The sequence below is a fragment of the Rhipicephalus microplus genome, chromosome 1 (assembly GCF_043290135.1).
Source record: "Rhipicephalus microplus isolate Deutch F79 chromosome 1, USDA_Rmic, whole genome shotgun sequence".
Lineage (NCBI taxonomy): Eukaryota > Metazoa > Arthropoda > Arachnida > Ixodida > Ixodidae > Rhipicephalus > Rhipicephalus microplus.
The window spans coordinates 13,743,801-13,760,932 of NC_134700.1; the positions used below are offsets into that span (position 1 = coordinate 13,743,801).

At 41.6% G+C, this 17,132-nt stretch overlaps 6 non-coding genes across 6 annotated transcripts; all 6 read right to left on the minus strand.

The window, feature by feature from the left end:
* Positions 1–744: 744 nt before the first annotated feature.
* TRNAT-UGU (transfer RNA threonine (anticodon UGU)) lies at positions 745–817 on the minus strand. The gene has a single exon. It is a non-coding gene; the product is annotated as a tRNA-Thr (tRNA).
* A 3,108-nt stretch (positions 818–3,925) lies between these two features.
* Positions 3,926–3,998, minus strand: TRNAT-UGU (transfer RNA threonine (anticodon UGU)). Its single transcript has one exon. It is a non-coding gene; the product is annotated as a tRNA-Thr (tRNA).
* Positions 3,999–5,744: 1,746 nt separating this feature from the next.
* TRNAT-UGU (transfer RNA threonine (anticodon UGU)) lies at positions 5,745–5,817 on the minus strand. The gene has a single exon. It is a non-coding gene; the product is annotated as a tRNA-Thr (tRNA).
* A 5,837-nt stretch (positions 5,818–11,654) lies between these two features.
* Positions 11,655–11,727, minus strand: TRNAT-UGU (transfer RNA threonine (anticodon UGU)). The gene has a single exon. It is a non-coding gene; the product is annotated as a tRNA-Thr (tRNA).
* A 2,656-nt stretch (positions 11,728–14,383) lies between these two features.
* On the minus strand, positions 14,384–14,456 carry TRNAT-UGU (transfer RNA threonine (anticodon UGU)). The gene has a single exon. It is a non-coding gene; the product is annotated as a tRNA-Thr (tRNA).
* Positions 14,457–16,653: 2,197 nt separating this feature from the next.
* Positions 16,654–16,726, minus strand: TRNAT-UGU (transfer RNA threonine (anticodon UGU)). The gene has a single exon. It is a non-coding gene; the product is annotated as a tRNA-Thr (tRNA).
* Between the last annotated feature and the right edge of the window lie 406 nt (positions 16,727–17,132).

The following is a 17,132-nucleotide window of genomic DNA, read 5'->3' on the forward strand; positions in this document are numbered from 1 at the left end:
GAAAACACACTTATGCATATGTTTGGCATCACGTAGCACGTGAACTTATTATGAGCGGGCAGCTGATTAATTGTCCCTCTTATACAACCTAAACACACCAAGTCTGCCAGTACGAGACCCTAGCTCAATGAAATAGAGGAAAGATGTGTATACCTAAGGGCTCGTTTTTCCGTGTTTAACACAATATTAATGAGATCTAACAGACAGTCATGCCAAGGAATGTACAGGGGAAGTTATTAGAACCAATGGAATGTAAATAAGAAGAAAGAAAAGTGGATGAAAAATAACCAGCCGTGGGCAGAAATCGAACCTATGACCTTCAAATAACACGTTCGATGCTCTAACCACTGAGCTACCACAGCGGCCTTCCCTCCATCCACTTTTTTGAGTTTATATGTGAATTCAGAAGAAGGAGTGACAGTCAGCACCATCTATAAGCAAAACAACGATTGTGAAAACACTCTTATGCGCATGTTTGGCGTCACGTAGCACGTGAACCTATTATGAGCGGGCAGCTGATTAATTGTCCCTCTTATACAACCTAAAGACACCAAGTCTGCCAGTACGAGACCCTCGTTCAATGAAATAAGGGAAAAAAGTGTATACCTAAGCGCTCGTTTTTCGGTGTTTTAACACAATAATAATGAGATCTAACAGACAGTAATGCCAAGGAATGCACAGGGGAAGTTATTAGAACCAATGGAATGTAAATAAGAAGAAAGAAAAGTGGATGAAAAAATAACCAGCCGTGGGCAGGAATCGAACCTACGACCTTCAAATAACACGTTCGATGCTCTAACCACTGAGCTACCACAGCGGCCTTCCCTCCATCCACTTTTCTGAGTTTATATGTGAATTCAGAAGAAGGAGTGACAGTCAGCACCATCTATAAGCAAAACGACGATGGTGAAAACACTCTTATGCGCATGTTTGGCGTCCCGTAGCACGTGAACTTATTATGAGCGGGCAGCTGATTAATTGTCCCTTTTATACAACCTAAACACACCAAGTCTGCCAGTACGAGACCGTCGTTCAATGAAATAAGGGAAAGAAGTGTATACTTTAGGGCTCGTTTTTGCATGTTTTAACACAATATAATGAGATCTAACAGACAGTAATGCCAAGGAATGTACAGGGGAAGTTATTAGAACCAATGGAATGTAAATAAGAAGAAAGAAAAGTGGATGAAAGAGTAACGAGCCGTGGGCAGGAATCGAATATACGACCTTCAAATAACGCGTTCGATGCTTTAACCACTGAGCTACCACAGCGGCCTTCCTTCCATCCACTTTTTTGAGTTTATATGTGAACTTAGAAGAAGAAGTGACAGTCAGCGCCATCTATAAGCCAAACGACGAATGTGAAAACACTCTTATGCGCATGTTTGGCGTCACGTAGCACGTGAACTTATTATGAGCGGGGAGCTGACTAATTGTCCCTCTTATACAACCTAAACACACCAAATCTGCCAGTACGAGACACTCGTTCAATGAAATAAGGGAAAGAAGTGTATACCTAAGGGCTCGTTTTTCCGTGTTTTAACACAATATTAATGAGATCTAACAGACAGTAATGCCAAGGAATGTACAGGGGAAGTTATTAGAACCAATGGAATGTAAATAAGAAGAATGAAAAGTGGATGAAAAAATAACCAGCCGCGGGCAGGAATCAAACCTACGACCTTCAAATAACACGTTCGATGCTCTAACCACTGAGCTACCACAGCGGCCTTCCCTTCATCTACTTTTTTTAGTTTATATGTGAATTCAGAAGAAGGAGTGACAGTCAGCACCATCTATAAGCAAAACAACGATTGTGAAAACACTCTTATGCGCATGTTTGGCGTCACGTAGCACGTGAACTTATTATGAGCGGGCAGCTGATTAATTGTCCCTCTTATACAACCTAAAGACACCAAGTCTGCCAGTACGAGACCCTCGTTCAATGAAATAAGGGAAAAAAGTGTATACCTAAGCGCTCGTTTTTCCGTGTTTTAACACAATAATAATGAGATCTAACAGACAGTAATGCCAAGGAATGTACAGGGGAAGTTATTTGAACCAATGGAATGTAAATAAGAAGAAAGAAAAGTGGATGAAAAAATAACCAGCCGTGGGCGGAATCGAACCTACGACCTTCGAATAACGCGTTCGATGCTCTAACCACTGATCTACCACAGCTGCCTTTTCTCCATCCACTTTTATGAGTTTATATGTGAATTTGGAAGTAGGAGTGACAGTCAGCGCCATCTATAAGCCAAACGACGAATGTGAAAACACACTTATGCACATGTTTGGCGTCACGTAGCACGTGAACTTATTATGAGCGGGCAGCTGAATAATTGTCCCTCTCATACAACCTAAACACACCAAGTCTGCCATTACGAGACCCTAGCTCAATGAAATAGGGGAAAGAAGTGTAAACCTAAGGGCTCGTTTTTTCGTGTTTTAACACAATAATAATGAGATCTAACAGACAGTAATGCCAAGGAATGTACAGGGGAAGTTATCAGAACCAATGGAATGTAAATAAGAAGAAAGAAAAGTGGATGAAAAAATAACCAACCGTGGGCAGGAATCGAACCTACGACCTTCGAATAACGTGTTCGATGCTCTAACCACTGATCTACCACAGCTGCCTTCCCGCCATCCACTTTTTTGAGTTTATATGTGAACTCAGAAGAAGGAGTGACAGTCAGCGCCATCTATAAGCCAAACGACAAATGTGAAAACACTCCTATGCGCATGTTTGGCGTCACGTAGCACGTGAACTTATTCTGAGCGGGCAGCTGACTAATTGTTCCTCTTATACAACCTAAACACACCACTTGTGCGAGTACGAGACCCTCGTTCATTGAAATAAGGGAAAGAAGTGTATACTTAAGGGCTCGTTTTTCCGTGTTTTAACACAATATTAATGAGATCTAACAGACAGTAATGCCAAGGAATGTACAGGGGAAGTTAATAGAACCAATGGAATGTAAATAAGAAGAAAGAAAAGTGGATGAAAAAATAACCAGCCGTGGGCAGGAATCGAACCTATGACCTTCGAATAACGCGTTCGATGCTCTAACCACTGATCTACCACAGCTGCCTTCCCTCCACCCACTTTTATGAGTTTATATGAGAATTTACAAGTAGGAGTGACAGTCAGTTCCATCTATAAGCCAAACGACGAATGTGAAAACACACTTATGCATATGTTTGGCATCACGTAGCACGTGAACTTATTATGAGCGGGCAGCTGATTAATTGTCCCTCTTATACAACCTAAACACACCAAGTCTGCCAGTACGAGACCCTAGCTCAATGAAATAGAGGAAAGATGTGTATACCTAAGGGCTCGTTTTTCCGTGTTTAACACAATATTAATGAGATCTAACAGACAGTCATGCCAAGGAATGTACAGGGGAAGTTATTAGAACCAATGGAATGTAAATAAGAAGAAAGAAAAGTGGATGAAAAATAACCAGCCGTGGGCAGAAATCGAACCTATGACCTTCAAATAACACGTTCGATGCTCTAACCACTGAGCTACCACAGCGGCCTTCCCTCCATCCACTTTTTTGAGTTTATATGTGAATTCAGAAGAAGGAGTGACAGTCAGCACCATCTATAAGCAAAACAACGATTGTGAAAACACTCTTATGCGCATGTTTGGCGTCACGTAGCACGTGAACCTATTATGAGCGGGCAGCTGATTAATTGTCCCTCTTATACAACCTAAAGACACCAAGTCTGCCAGTACGAGACCCTCGTTCAATGAAATAAGGGAAAAAAGTGTATACCTAAGCGCTCGTTTTTCGGTGTTTTAACACAATAATAATGAGATCTAACAGACAGTAATGCCAAGGAATGCACAGGGGAAGTTATTAGAACCAATGGAATGTAAATAAGAAGAAAGAAAAGTGGATGAAAAAATAACCAGCCGTGGGCAGGAATCGAACCTACGACCTTCAAATAACACGTTCGATGCTCTAACCACTGAGCTACCACAGCGGCCTTCCCTCCATCCACTTTTCTGAGTTTATATGTGAATTCAGAAGAAGGAGTGACAGTCAGCACCATCTATAAGCAAAACGACGATGGTGAAAACACTCTTATGCGCATGTTTGGCATCACGTAGCACGTGAACCTTTTATGAGCGAGCAGCTGATTAATTGTCCCTCTTATACAACCTAAACACACCGAGTCTGCCAGTACGAGACCGTCGTTCAATGAAATAAGGGAAAGAAGTGTATACCTTAGGGCTCGTTTTTGCGTGTTTTTCCACAATAATAATGAGATCTAACAGACAGTAATGCCAAGGAATGTACAGGGGAAGTTATTAGAACCAATGGAATGTAAATAAGAAGAAAGAAAAGTGGATGAAAGAGTAACGAGCCGTGGGCAGGAATCGAACATACGACCTTCAAATAACGCGTTCGATGCTTTAACCACTGAGCTACCACAGCGGCCTTCCTTCCATCCACTTTTATGAGTTTATATGTGAACTTAGAAGAAGGAGTGACAGTCAGCGCCATCTATAAGCCAAACGACGAATGTGAAAACACTCTTATGCGCATGTTTGGCGTCACGTAGCACGTGAACTTATTATGAGCGGGCAGCTGACTAATTGTCTCTCTTATACAACCTAAACACACCAATTCTGCCAGTACGAGACCCTCGTTCAATGAAATAAGGGAAAAAAGTGTAAACCTAAGCGCTCGTTTTTCCGTGTTTTAACACAATAATAATGAGATCTAACAGACAGTAATGCCAAGGAATGTACAGGGGAAGTTATTAGAACCAATGGAATGTAAATAAGAAGAAAGAAAAGTGGATGAAAAAATAACCAGCCGTGGGCAGGAATCGAACCTACGACCTTCAAATAACACGTTCGATGCTCTAACCACTATTCTACCACAGCTGCCTTCCCTCCATCCTCTTTTTTGAGTTTATATGTGAATTTGGAAGTAGGAGTGACAGTCAGCGCCATCTATAAGCCAAACGACAAATGTGAAAACACTCTTATGCGCATGTTTGGCGTCACGTAGCACGTGAACTTATTGTGAGCGGGCAGCTGATTAATTGTCCCTCTTATACAACCTAAACACACCAATTCTGCGAGAACGAGACCCTAGCTCAATGAAATAGGGGAAAGAAGTCTATACCTAAGGGCTCGTTTTTCCGTGTTTAACACAATAATAATGAGATCTAACAGACAGTCATGCCAAGGAATGTACAGGGGAAGTTATTAGAAGCAATGGAATGTAAAAACGAAGAAAGAAAAATGGATGAAAACATAACCAGCCGCGGGCAGAAATCGAACCTACGACCTTCAAATAACGCGTTCGATGGTCTAACCACTGAGCTACCACAGCGGCCTTCCCTCCATCCACTTTTTTGAGTTCATATGTGAATTTGGAAGTTGGAGTGACAGTCAGCGCCATCTATAAGCCAAACGACGAATGTGAAAACACTCTTATGCGCATGTTTGGCGTCACGTAGCACGTGAACTTATTGTGAGCGGGCAGCTGATTAATTGTCCCTCTTATACAACCTAAACACACGAATTCTGCGAGTACGAGACCCTCGTTCAATTAAATAAGGGAAAAAAGTGTAAACCTAAGCGCTCGTTTTTCCGTGTTTTAACACAATAATAATGAGATCTAACAGACAGTAATGCCAAGGAATGTACAGGTGAAGTTATTAGAACCAATGGAATGTAAACAAGAAGAAAGAAAAGTTGATGAAAAAATAACCAGCCGTGGGCAGGAATCGAACCTACGACCTTCAAATAACACGTTTGATGCTCTAACCACTGAGCTACCACAGCGGCCTTCCCTCCATCCACTTTTTTGAGTTCATATGTGAATTCAGAAGAAGGAGTGACAGTCAGCACCATCTATACCCAAAACGACGATGGTGAAAACACTCTTATGCGCATGTTTGGCGTCACGTGGCACGTGAACTTATTATGAGCGGGCAGCTGAATTATTGTCCCTCTTATACAACCTAAACACACCAAGTCTGCCAGTACGAGACCCTAGCTCAATGAAATAGGGGAAAGAATTGTATACCTAAGGGCTCGTTTTTTCGTGTTTTAACACAATATTAATGAGATCTAACAGACAGTCATGCCAAGAAACGTACAGGGGAAGTTATTAGAACCAATGGAATGTAACTAAGAAGAAAGAAAAGTGGATGAAAAAATAACAAGCCGTGGACAGAAATCGAACCTACGACCTTCAAATAACGCGTTCGATGGTCTAATCACTGAGATACCACAGCGGCCTTCCCTCCATCCACTTTTTTGAGTTTATATGTGAATTTGGAAGTAGGAGTGACAGTCAGCGCAATCTATAAGCCAAACGACGAATGTGAAAACACTCTTATGCGCATGTTTGGTGTCACGTAGCACGTAAACTTATTGTGAGTGGGCAGCTGATTAATTGTCCCTCTTACACAACCTAAACACACCAATTCTGCGAGTACGAGACCCTCATTCAATGAAATAAGGGAAAGAAGTGTATACCTAGGGGCTTTGTTTTTCCGTGTTTTAACACAATAATATTGAGATCTAACAGACAGTAATGCCAAGGAATGTACAGGGGAAGTTATTAGAACCAATGGAATGTAAATAAGAAGAAGGAAAAGTGGATGAAAAAATAACCAGCCGTGGGCAGGAATCGAACCTACGACCTTCGAATAACGCGTTCGATGCTCTAACCACTGATCTACCACAGCTGCCTTCCCTCCATCCACTTTTTTGAGTTTATATGTGAATTTGGAAGTAGGAGTGACAGTCAGCGCCATCTATAAACCAAACGACGAATGTGAAAACACTCTTATGCGCATGTTTGGCGTCACGTAGCACGTAAACTTATTGTGAGCGGGCAGCTGATTAATTGTCCCTCTTATACAACCTAAACACACCAATTCTGCGAGAACGAGACCCTCATTCAATGAAATAAGGGAAAGAAGTGTATACCTAGGGGCTTTGTTTTTCCGTGTTTTAACACAATAATATTGAGATCTAACAGACAGTAATGCCAAGGAATGTACAGGGGAAGTTATTAGAACCAATGGAATGTAAATAAGAAGAAGGAAAAGTGGATGAAAAAAATAACCAGCCGTGGTCAGGAATCGAACCTACGACCTTCAAATAACACGTTCGATGCTCTAACCACTGAGCTACCACAGCGGCCTTCCCTCCATCCACTTTTTTGAGTTTATATGTGAATTCAGAAGAAGGAGTGACAGTCAGCACCATCTACAAGCAAAACGACGATGGTGAAAACACTCTTATGCGCATGTTTGGCGTCCCGTAGCACGTGAACTTATTATGAGCGGGCAGCTGATTAATTGTCCCTCTTATACAACCTAAACACACCAATTCTGCGAGTACGAGACCCTCGTTCATATAAATAAGGGAAAGAAATGTATACCTAAGGGCTCGTTTTTGCGTGTTTTAACACAATATTAATGAGATCTTACAGACAGTAATGCCAAGGAATGTGCAGGGGAAGTTATTAGAACCAATGGAATGTAAATAAGAAGAAAGAAAGTGGATGAAAGAGTAACGAGCCGTGGGCAGGAATCGAACATACGACCTTCAAATAACGCGTTCGATGCTCTAACCACTGAGCTACCACAGCGGCCTTCCTTCCCTCCACTTTTTTGAGTTTATATGTGAACTTAGAAGAAGGAGTGACAGTCAGCGCCATCTATAAGCCAAACGACGAATGTGAAAACACTCCTATGTGCATGTTTGGCGTCACGTAGCACGTGAACCTATTATGAGCGAGCAGCTGATTAATTGTCCCTCTTATACAACCTAAACACACCAAGTCTGCCAGAACGAGACCGTCGTTCAATGAAATAAGGGAAAGAAGTGTATACTTTAGGGCTCGTTTTTGCATGTTTTAACACAATATAATGAGATCTAACAGACAGTAATGCCAAGGAATGTACAGGGGAAGTTATTAGAACCAATGGAATGTAAATGAGAAGAAAGAAGAGTGGATGAAAGAGTAACGAGCCGTGGGCAGGAATCGAATATACGACCTTCAAATAACGCGTTCGATGCTTTAACCACTGAGCTACCACAGCGGCCTTCCTTCCATCCACTTTTTTGAGTTTATATGTGAACTTAGAAGAAGAAGTGACAGTCAGCGCCATCTATAAGCCAAACGACGAATGTGAAAACACTCTTATGCGCATGTTTGGCGTCACGTAGCACGTGAACTTATTATGAGCGGGGAGCTGACTAATTGTCCCTCTTATACAACCTAAACACACCAAATCTGCCAGTACGAGACACTCGTTCAATGAAATAAGGGAAAGAAGTGTATACCTAAGGGCTCGTTTTTCCGTGTTTTAACACAATATTAATGAGATCTAACAGACAGTAATGCCAAGGAATGTACAGGGGAAGTTATTAGAACCAATGGAATGTAAATAAGAATGAAAAGTGGATGAAAAAATAACCAGCCGCGGGCAGGAATCAAACCTACGACCTTCAAATAACACGTTCGATGCTCTAACCACTGAGCTACCACAGCGGCCTTCCCTCCATCCACATTTTTAGTTTATATGTGAATTCAGAAGAAGGGGTGACAGTCAGCACCATCTATAAGAAAAACAACGATTGTGAAAACACTCTTATGCGCATGTTTGGCGTCACGTAGCACGTGAACTTATTATGAGCGGGCAGCTGATTAATTGTCCCTCTTATACAACCTAAAGACACCAAGTCTGCCAGTACGAGACCCTCGTTCAATGAAATAAGGGAAAAAAGTGTATACCTAAGCGCTCGTTTTTCCGTGTTGTAACACAATAATAATGAGATCTAACAGACAGTAATGCCAAGGAATGTACAGGGGAAGTTATTTGAACCAATGGAATGTAAATAAGAAGAAAGAAAAGTGGATGAAAAAATAACCAGCCGTGGACGGAATCGAACCTACGACCTTCGAATAACGCGTTCGATGCTCTAACCACTGATCTACCACAGCTGCCTTCCCTCCATCCACTTTTATGAGTTCATATGTGAATTGAGAAGTAGGAGTGACAGTCAGCGCCATCTATAAGCCAAACGACGAATGTGAAAACACTCCTATGCGCATGTTTGGCGTCACGTAGCACGTGAACTTATTCTGAGCGGGCAGCTGACTAATTGTTCCTCTTATACAACCTAAAGACACCACTTCTGCGAGTACGAGACCCTCGTTCATTGAAATAAGGGAAAGAAGTGTATACCTAAGGGCTCGTTTTTGCGTGTTTTAACACAATATTAATGAGATCTAACCGACAGTAATGCCAAGGAATGTGCAGGGGAAGTTATTAGAACCAATGGAGTGTAAATAAGAAGAAAGAAAAGTAGATGAAAGAGTAACGAGCCGTGGGCAGGAATCGAACATACGACGTTCAAATAACGCGTTCGATGCTCTAACCACTGAGCTACCACAGCGGCCTTCCTTCCATCCACTTTTTTGAGCTTATATGTGAACTTAAAAGAAGGAGTGACAGTCAGCGCCATCTATAAACCAAACGACGAATGTGAAAACACTCCTATGCGCATGTTTGGCGTCACGTAGCACGTGAACTTATTATGAGCGAGCAGCTGATTAATTGTCCCTCTTATACAACCTAAACACACCAAGTCTGCCAGTACGAGACCGTCGTTCAATGAAATAAGGAAAAGAAGTGTATACCTAAGGGCTCGTTTTTGCGTGTTTTAACACAATATTAATGAGATCTAACAGACAGTAATGCCAAGGAATGTACAGAGGAAGTTATTAGAACCAATGGAATGTAAATAAGAAGAAAGAAAAGTGGATGAAAGAGTAACGAGCCGTGGGCAGGAATCGAACATACGACCTTCAAATAACGCGTTCGATGCTTTAACCACTGAGCTACCACAGCGGCCTTCCTTCCATCCACTTTTTTGAGTTTATATGTGAACTTAGAAGAAGGAGTGACAGTCAGCGCCATCTATAAGCCAAACGACGAATGTGAAAACACTCTTATGCGCATGTTTGGCGTCACATAGCACGTGAACTTATTATAAGTGGGCAGCTGATTAATTGTCCCTCTTATACAACCTAAACACACCAATTCTGCCGGTACGTGACACTCGTTCAATGAAATAAGGGAAAGAAGTGTATACCTAAGGGCTCGTTTTTCCGTGTTTTAACACAATATTAATGAGATCTAACAGACAGTAATGCCAAGGAATGTACAGGGGAAGTTATTAGAACCAATGGAATGTAAATAAGAAGAAAGAAAAGTGGATGAAAAAATAACCAGCCGTGGGCAGGAATCGAACTTATGACCTTCGAATAACGCGTTCGATGCTCTAACCACTGATCTACCACAGCTGCCTTCCCTCCACCCACTTTTATGAGTTTATATGAGAATTTAGAAGTAGGAGTGACAGTCAGTTCCATCTATAAGCCAAACGACGAATGTGAAAACACACTTATGCATATGTTTGGCATCACGTAGCACGTGAACTTATTATGAGCGGGCAGCTGATTAATTGTCCCTCTTATACAACCTAAACACACCAAGTCTGCCAGTACGAGACCCTAGCTCAATGAAATAGAGGAAAGAAGTGTATACCTAAGGGCTCGTTTTTCCGTGTTTAACACAATATTAATGAGATCTAACAGACAGTCATGCCAAGGAATGTACAGGGGAAGTTATTAGAACCAATGGAATGTAAATAAGAAGAAAGAAAAGTGGATGAAAAAATAACCAGCCGTGGGCAGAAATCGAACCTACGACCTTCAAATAACGCGTTCGATGGTCTAACCACTGAGCTACCACAGCGGCCTTCTTCCATCCACTTTTTTGAGTTTATATGTGAATTTGGAAGTAGGAGTGACAGTCAGCGCCATCTATAAGCCAAACGACGATTGTGAAAACACTCTTATGCGCATGTTTGGCGTCACGTAGCACGTGAACTTATTATGAGCGGGCAGCTGATTAATTGTCCCTCTTATACAACCTAAACACACCAATTCTGCCAGTACGAGACACTCGTTCAATGAAATAAGGGAAAGAAGTGTATACCTAGGGGCTTTGTTTTTCCGTATTTTAACACAATATTATTGAGATCTAACAGACAGTAATGCCAAGAAATGTACAGGGGAAGTTATTAGAACCAATGGAATGTAAATAAGAAGAAAGAAAAGTGGATGAAAAAATAACCAGCCGTGGGCAGGAATCAAACCTACGACCTTCAAATAACACGTTCGATGCTCTAACCACTGAGCTACCACAGCGGCCTTCCCTCCATCCACTTTTTTGAGTTTATATGTGAATTCAGAAGAAGGAGTGACAGTCAGCACCATCTATAAGCAAAACAACGATTGTGAAAACACTCTTATGCGCATGTTTGGCGTCACGTAGCACGTGAACTTATTATGAGCGGGCAGCTGATTAATTGTCCCTCTTATACAACCTAAAGACACCAAGTCTGCCAGTACGAGACCCTCGTTCAATGAAATAAGGGAAAAAAGTGTATACCTAAGCGCTCGTTTTTCCGTGTTTTAACACAATAATAATGAGATATAACAGACAGTAATGCCAAGGAATGCACAGGGGAAGTTATTAGAACCAATGGAATGTAAATAAGAAGAAAGAAAAGTGGATGAAAAAATAACCAGCCGTGGGCAGGAATCGAACCTACGACCTTCAAATAACACGTTCGATGCTCTAACCACTGAGCTACCACAGCGCCCTTCCCTCCATCCACTTTTCTGAGTTTATATGTGAATTCAGAAGAAGGAGTGACAGTCAGCACCATCTATAAGCAAAACGACGATGGTGAAAACACTCTTATGCGCATGTTTGGCGTCACGTAGCACGTGAACCTATTATGAGCGAGCAGCTGATTAATTGTCCCTCTTATACAACCTAAACACACCGAGTCTGCCAGTACGAGACCGTCGTTCAATGAAATAAGGGAAAGAAGTGTATACCTTAGGGCTCGTTTTTGCGTGTTTTTCCACAATAATAATGAGATCTAACAGACAGTAATGCCAAGGAATGTACAGGGGAAGTTATTAGAACCAATGGAATGTAAATAAGAAGAAAGAAAAGTGGATGAAAGAGTAACGAGCCGTGGGCAGGAATCGAACATACGACCTTCAAATAACGCGTTCGATGCTTTAACCACTGAGCTACCACAGCGGCCTTCCTTCCATCCACTTTTTTGAGTTTATATGTGAATTTAGAAGTAGGAGTGACAGTCAGCGCCATCTATAAACCAAACGACGAATGTGAAAACACTCCTATGCGCATGTTTGGCGTCACGTAGCACGTGAACTTATTATGAGCGAGCAGCTGATTAATTGTCCCTCTTATACAACCTAAACACACCAAGTCTGCCAGTACGAGACCGTCGTTCAATGAAATAAGGAAAAGAAGTGTATACCTAAGGGCTCGTTTTTGCGTGTTTTAACACAATATTAATGAGATCTAACAGACAGTAATGCCAAGGAATGTACAGAGGAAGTTATTAGAACCAATGGAATGTAAATAAGAAGAAAGAAAAGTGGATGAAAGAGTAACGAGCCGTGGGCAGGAATCGAACATACGACCTTCAAATAACGCGTTCGATGCTTTAACCACTGAGCTACCACAGCGGCCTTCCTTCCATCCACTTTTTTGAGTTTATATGTGAACTTAGAAGAAGGAGTGACAGTCAGCGCCATCTATAAGCCAAACGACGAATGTGAAAACACTCTTATGCGCATGTTTGGCGTCACATAGCACGTGAACTTATTATAAGCGGGCAGCTGATTAATTGTCCCTCTTATACAACCTAAACACACCAATTCTGCCGGTACGTGACACTCGTTCAATGAAATAAGGGAAAGAAGTGTATACCTAAGGGCTCGTTTTTCCGTGTTTTAACACAATATTAATGAGATCTAACAGACAGTAATGCCAAGGAATGTACAGGGGAAGTTATTAGAACCAATGGAATGTAAATAAGAAGAAAGAAAAGTGGATGAAAAAATAACCAGCCGTGGGCAGGAATCGAACTTATGACCTTCGAATAACGCGTTCGATGCTCTAACCACTGATCTACCACAGCTGCCTTCCCTCCACCCACTTTTATGAGTTTATATGAGAATTTAGAAGTAGGAGTGACAGTCAGTTCCATCTATAAGCCAAACGACGAATGTGAAAACACACTTATGCATATGTTTGGCATCACGTAGCACGTGAACTTATTATGAGCGGGCAGCTGATTAATTGTCCCTCTTATACAACCTAAACACACCAAGTCTGCCAGTACGAGACCCTAGCTCAATGAAATAGAGGAAAGAAGTGTATACCTAAGGGCTCGTTTTTCCGTGTTTAACACAATATTAATGAGATCTAACAGACAGTCATGCCAAGGAATGTACAGGGGAAGTTATTAGAACCAATGGAATGTAAATAAGAAGAAAGAAAAGTGGATGAAAAAATAACCAGCCGTGGGCAGAAATCGAACCTACGACCTTCAAATAACGCGTTCGATGGTCTAACCACTGAGCTACCACAGCGGCCTTCTTCCATCGACTTTTTTGAGTTTATATGTGAATTTGGAAGTAGGAGTGACAGTCAGCGCCATCTATAAGCCAAACGACGATTGTGAAAACACTCTTATGCGCATGTTTGGCGTCACGTAGCACGTGAACTTATTATGAGCGGGCAGCTGATTAATTGTCCCTCTTATACAACCTAAACACACCAATTCTGCCAGTACGAGACACTCGTTCAATGAAATAAGGGAAAGAAGTGTATACCTAGGGGCTTTGTTTTTCCGTATTTTAACACAATATTATTGAGATCTAACAGACAGTAATGCCAAGAAATGTACAGGGGAAGTTATTAGAACCAATGGAATGTAAATAAGAAGAAAGAAAAGTGGATGAAAAAATAACCAGCCGTGGGCAGGAATCAAACCTACGACCTTCAAATAACACGTTCGATGCTCTAACCACTGAGCTACCACAGCGGCCTTCCCTCCATCCACTTTTTTGAGTTTATATGTGAATTCAGAAGAAGGAGTGACAGTCAGCACCATCTATAAGCAAAACAACGATTGTGAAAACACTCTTATGCGCATGTTTGGCGTCACGTAGCACGTGAACTTATTATGAGCGGGCAGCTGATTAATTGTCCCTCTTATACAACCTAAAGACACCAAGTCTGCCAGTACGAGACCCTCGTTCAATGAAATAAGGGAAAAAAGTGTATACCTAAGCGCTCGTTTTTCCGTGTTTTAACACAATAATAATGAGATATAACAGACAGTAATGCCAAGGAATGCACAGGGGAAGTTATTAGAACCAATGGAATGTAAATAAGAAGAAAGAAAAGTGGATGAAAAAATAACCAGCCGTGGGCAGGAATCGAACCTACGACCTTCAAATAACACGTTCGATGCTCTAACCACTGAGCTACCACAGCGCCCTTCCCTCCATCCACTTTTCTGAGTTTATATGTGAATTCAGAAGAAGGAGTGACAGTCAGCACCATCTATAAGCAAAACGACGATGGTGAAAACACTCTTATGCGCATGTTTGGCGTCACGTAGCACGTGAACCTATTATGAGCGAGCAGCTGATTAATTGTCCCTCTTATACAACCTAAACACACCGAGTCTGCCAGTACGAGACCGTCGTTCAATGAAATAAGGGAAAGAAGTGTATACCTTAGGGCTCGTTTTTGCGTGTTTTTCCACAATAATAATGAGATCTAACAGACAGTAATGCCAAGGAATGTACAGGGGAAGTTATTAGAACCAATGGAATGTAAATAAGAAGAAAGAAAAGTGGATGAAAGAGTAACGAGCCGTGGGCAGGAATCGAACATACGACCTTCAAATAACGCGTTCGATGCTTTAACCACTGAGCTACCACAGCGGCCTTCCTTCCATCCACTTTTTTGAGTTTATATGTGAATTTAGAAGTAGGAGTGACTGTCAGCGCCATCCATAAGCCAAACGACGAATGTGAAAACACTCTTATGCGCATGTTTGGCGTCACGTAGCACGTGAACTTATTATGAGCCGGCAGCTGATTAATTGTCCCTCCTATACAACCTAAACACACCAAGTCTGCTAGTACGAGACCCTCGTTCAATGAAATAGGGGAAAGAAGTGTATACCTAAGGGCTCATTTTTCCGGGTTTCAACACAATATAAAGAGATCTAACAGACAGTCATGCCAAGGAATGTACAGGGGAAGTTATTAGAACCAATAAAAATGTAAATAAGAAGAAACAAATGTGGATGAAAAAATAACCAGCCGTGGGCAGGAATCGAACCTACGACCTTCGAATAACGCGTTCGATGCTCTAACCAGTGATCTACCACAGCTGCCTTCCCTCAATCCACTTTTTTGAGTTTATATGTGAATTCAGAAGAAGGAGTGACAGTCAGCACCATCTATAAGCAAAACAACGATTGTGAAAACACTCCTATGCGCATGTTGCGTCACGTAGGACGTGAACTTATTATGAATGGGCAGCTGATTAATTGTCCCTCTTATACAATCTAAAGACACCAAGTCTGCCAGTACGAGACCCTCGTTCAATTAAATAAGGGAAAAAAGTGTAAACCTAAGCGCTCGTTTTTCCGTGTTTTAACACAATAATAATGAGATCTAACAGACAGTAATGCCAAGGAATGTACAGGTGAAGTTATTAGAACCAATGGAATGTAAATAAGAAGAAAGAAAAGTTGATGAAAAAATAACCAGCCGTGGGCAGGAATCGAACCTATGACCTTCGAATAACACGTTTGATGCTCTAACCACTGAGCTACCACAGCGGCCTTCCCTCCATCCACTTTTTTGAGTTTATATGTGAGTTCAGAAGAAGGAGTGACAGTCAGCACCATCTATAAGCAAAACGACGATGGTGAAAACACTCTTTTCGCAAGTTTGGCGTCACGTAGCACGTGAACTTATTATGAACGGGAAGCTGATTAATTGTCCCTCTTATACAACCTAAACACACCAAGTCTGCCAGTACGAGACCCTAGCTCAATGAAATAGGGTAAAGAAGTGTATACCTAAGGGCTCGTTTTTTCGTGTTTTAACACAATATTAATGAGATCTAACAGACAGTCATGCCAAGAAACGTACAGGGGAAGTTATTAGAACCAATGGAATGTAACTAAGAAGAAAGAAAAGTGGATGAAAAAATAACAAGCCGTGGACAGAAATCGAACCTACGACCTTCAAATAACGCGTTCGATGGTCTAATCACTGAGATACCACAGCGGCCTTCCCTCCATCCACTTTTTTGAGTTTATATGTGAATTTGGAAGTAGGAGTGACAGTCAGCGCAATCTATAAGCCAAACGACGAATGTGAAAACACTCTTATGCGCATCTTTGGTGTCACGTAGCACGTAAACTTATTGTGAGTGGGCAGCTGATTAATTGTCCCTCTTACACAACCTAAACACACCAATTCTGCGAGTACGAGACCCTCATTCAATGAAATCAGGGAAAGAAGTGTATACCTAGGGGCTTTGTTTTTCCGTGTTTTAACACAATAATATTGAGATCTAACAGACAGTAATGCCAAGGAATGTACAGGGGAAGTTATTAGAACCAATGGAATGTAAATAAGAAGGAAAAGTGGATGAAAAAATAACCAGCCGTGGGCAGGAATCGAACCTACGACCTTCAAATAACACGTTCGATGCTCTAACCACTGAGCTACCACAGCGGCCTTCCCTCTATCCACTTTTTTGAGTTTATATGTGAATTTAGAAGTAGGAGTGACTGTCAGCGCCATCCATAAGCCAAACGACGAATGTGAAAACACTCTTATGCGCATGTTTGGCGTCACGTAGCACGTGAACTTATTATGAGCGGGCAGCTGATTAATTGTCCCTCTTATACAACCTAAACACACCAAGTCTGCTAGTACGAGACCCTCGTTCAATGAAATAGGGGAAAGAAGTGTATACCTAAGGGCTCATTTTTCCGGGTTTCAACACAATATTAAAGAGATCTAACAGACAGTCATGCCAAGGAATGTACAGGGGAAGTTATTAGAACCAATAAAAATGTAAATAAGAAGAAACAAATGTGGATGAAAAAATAACCAGCCGTGGGCAGCAATCGAACCT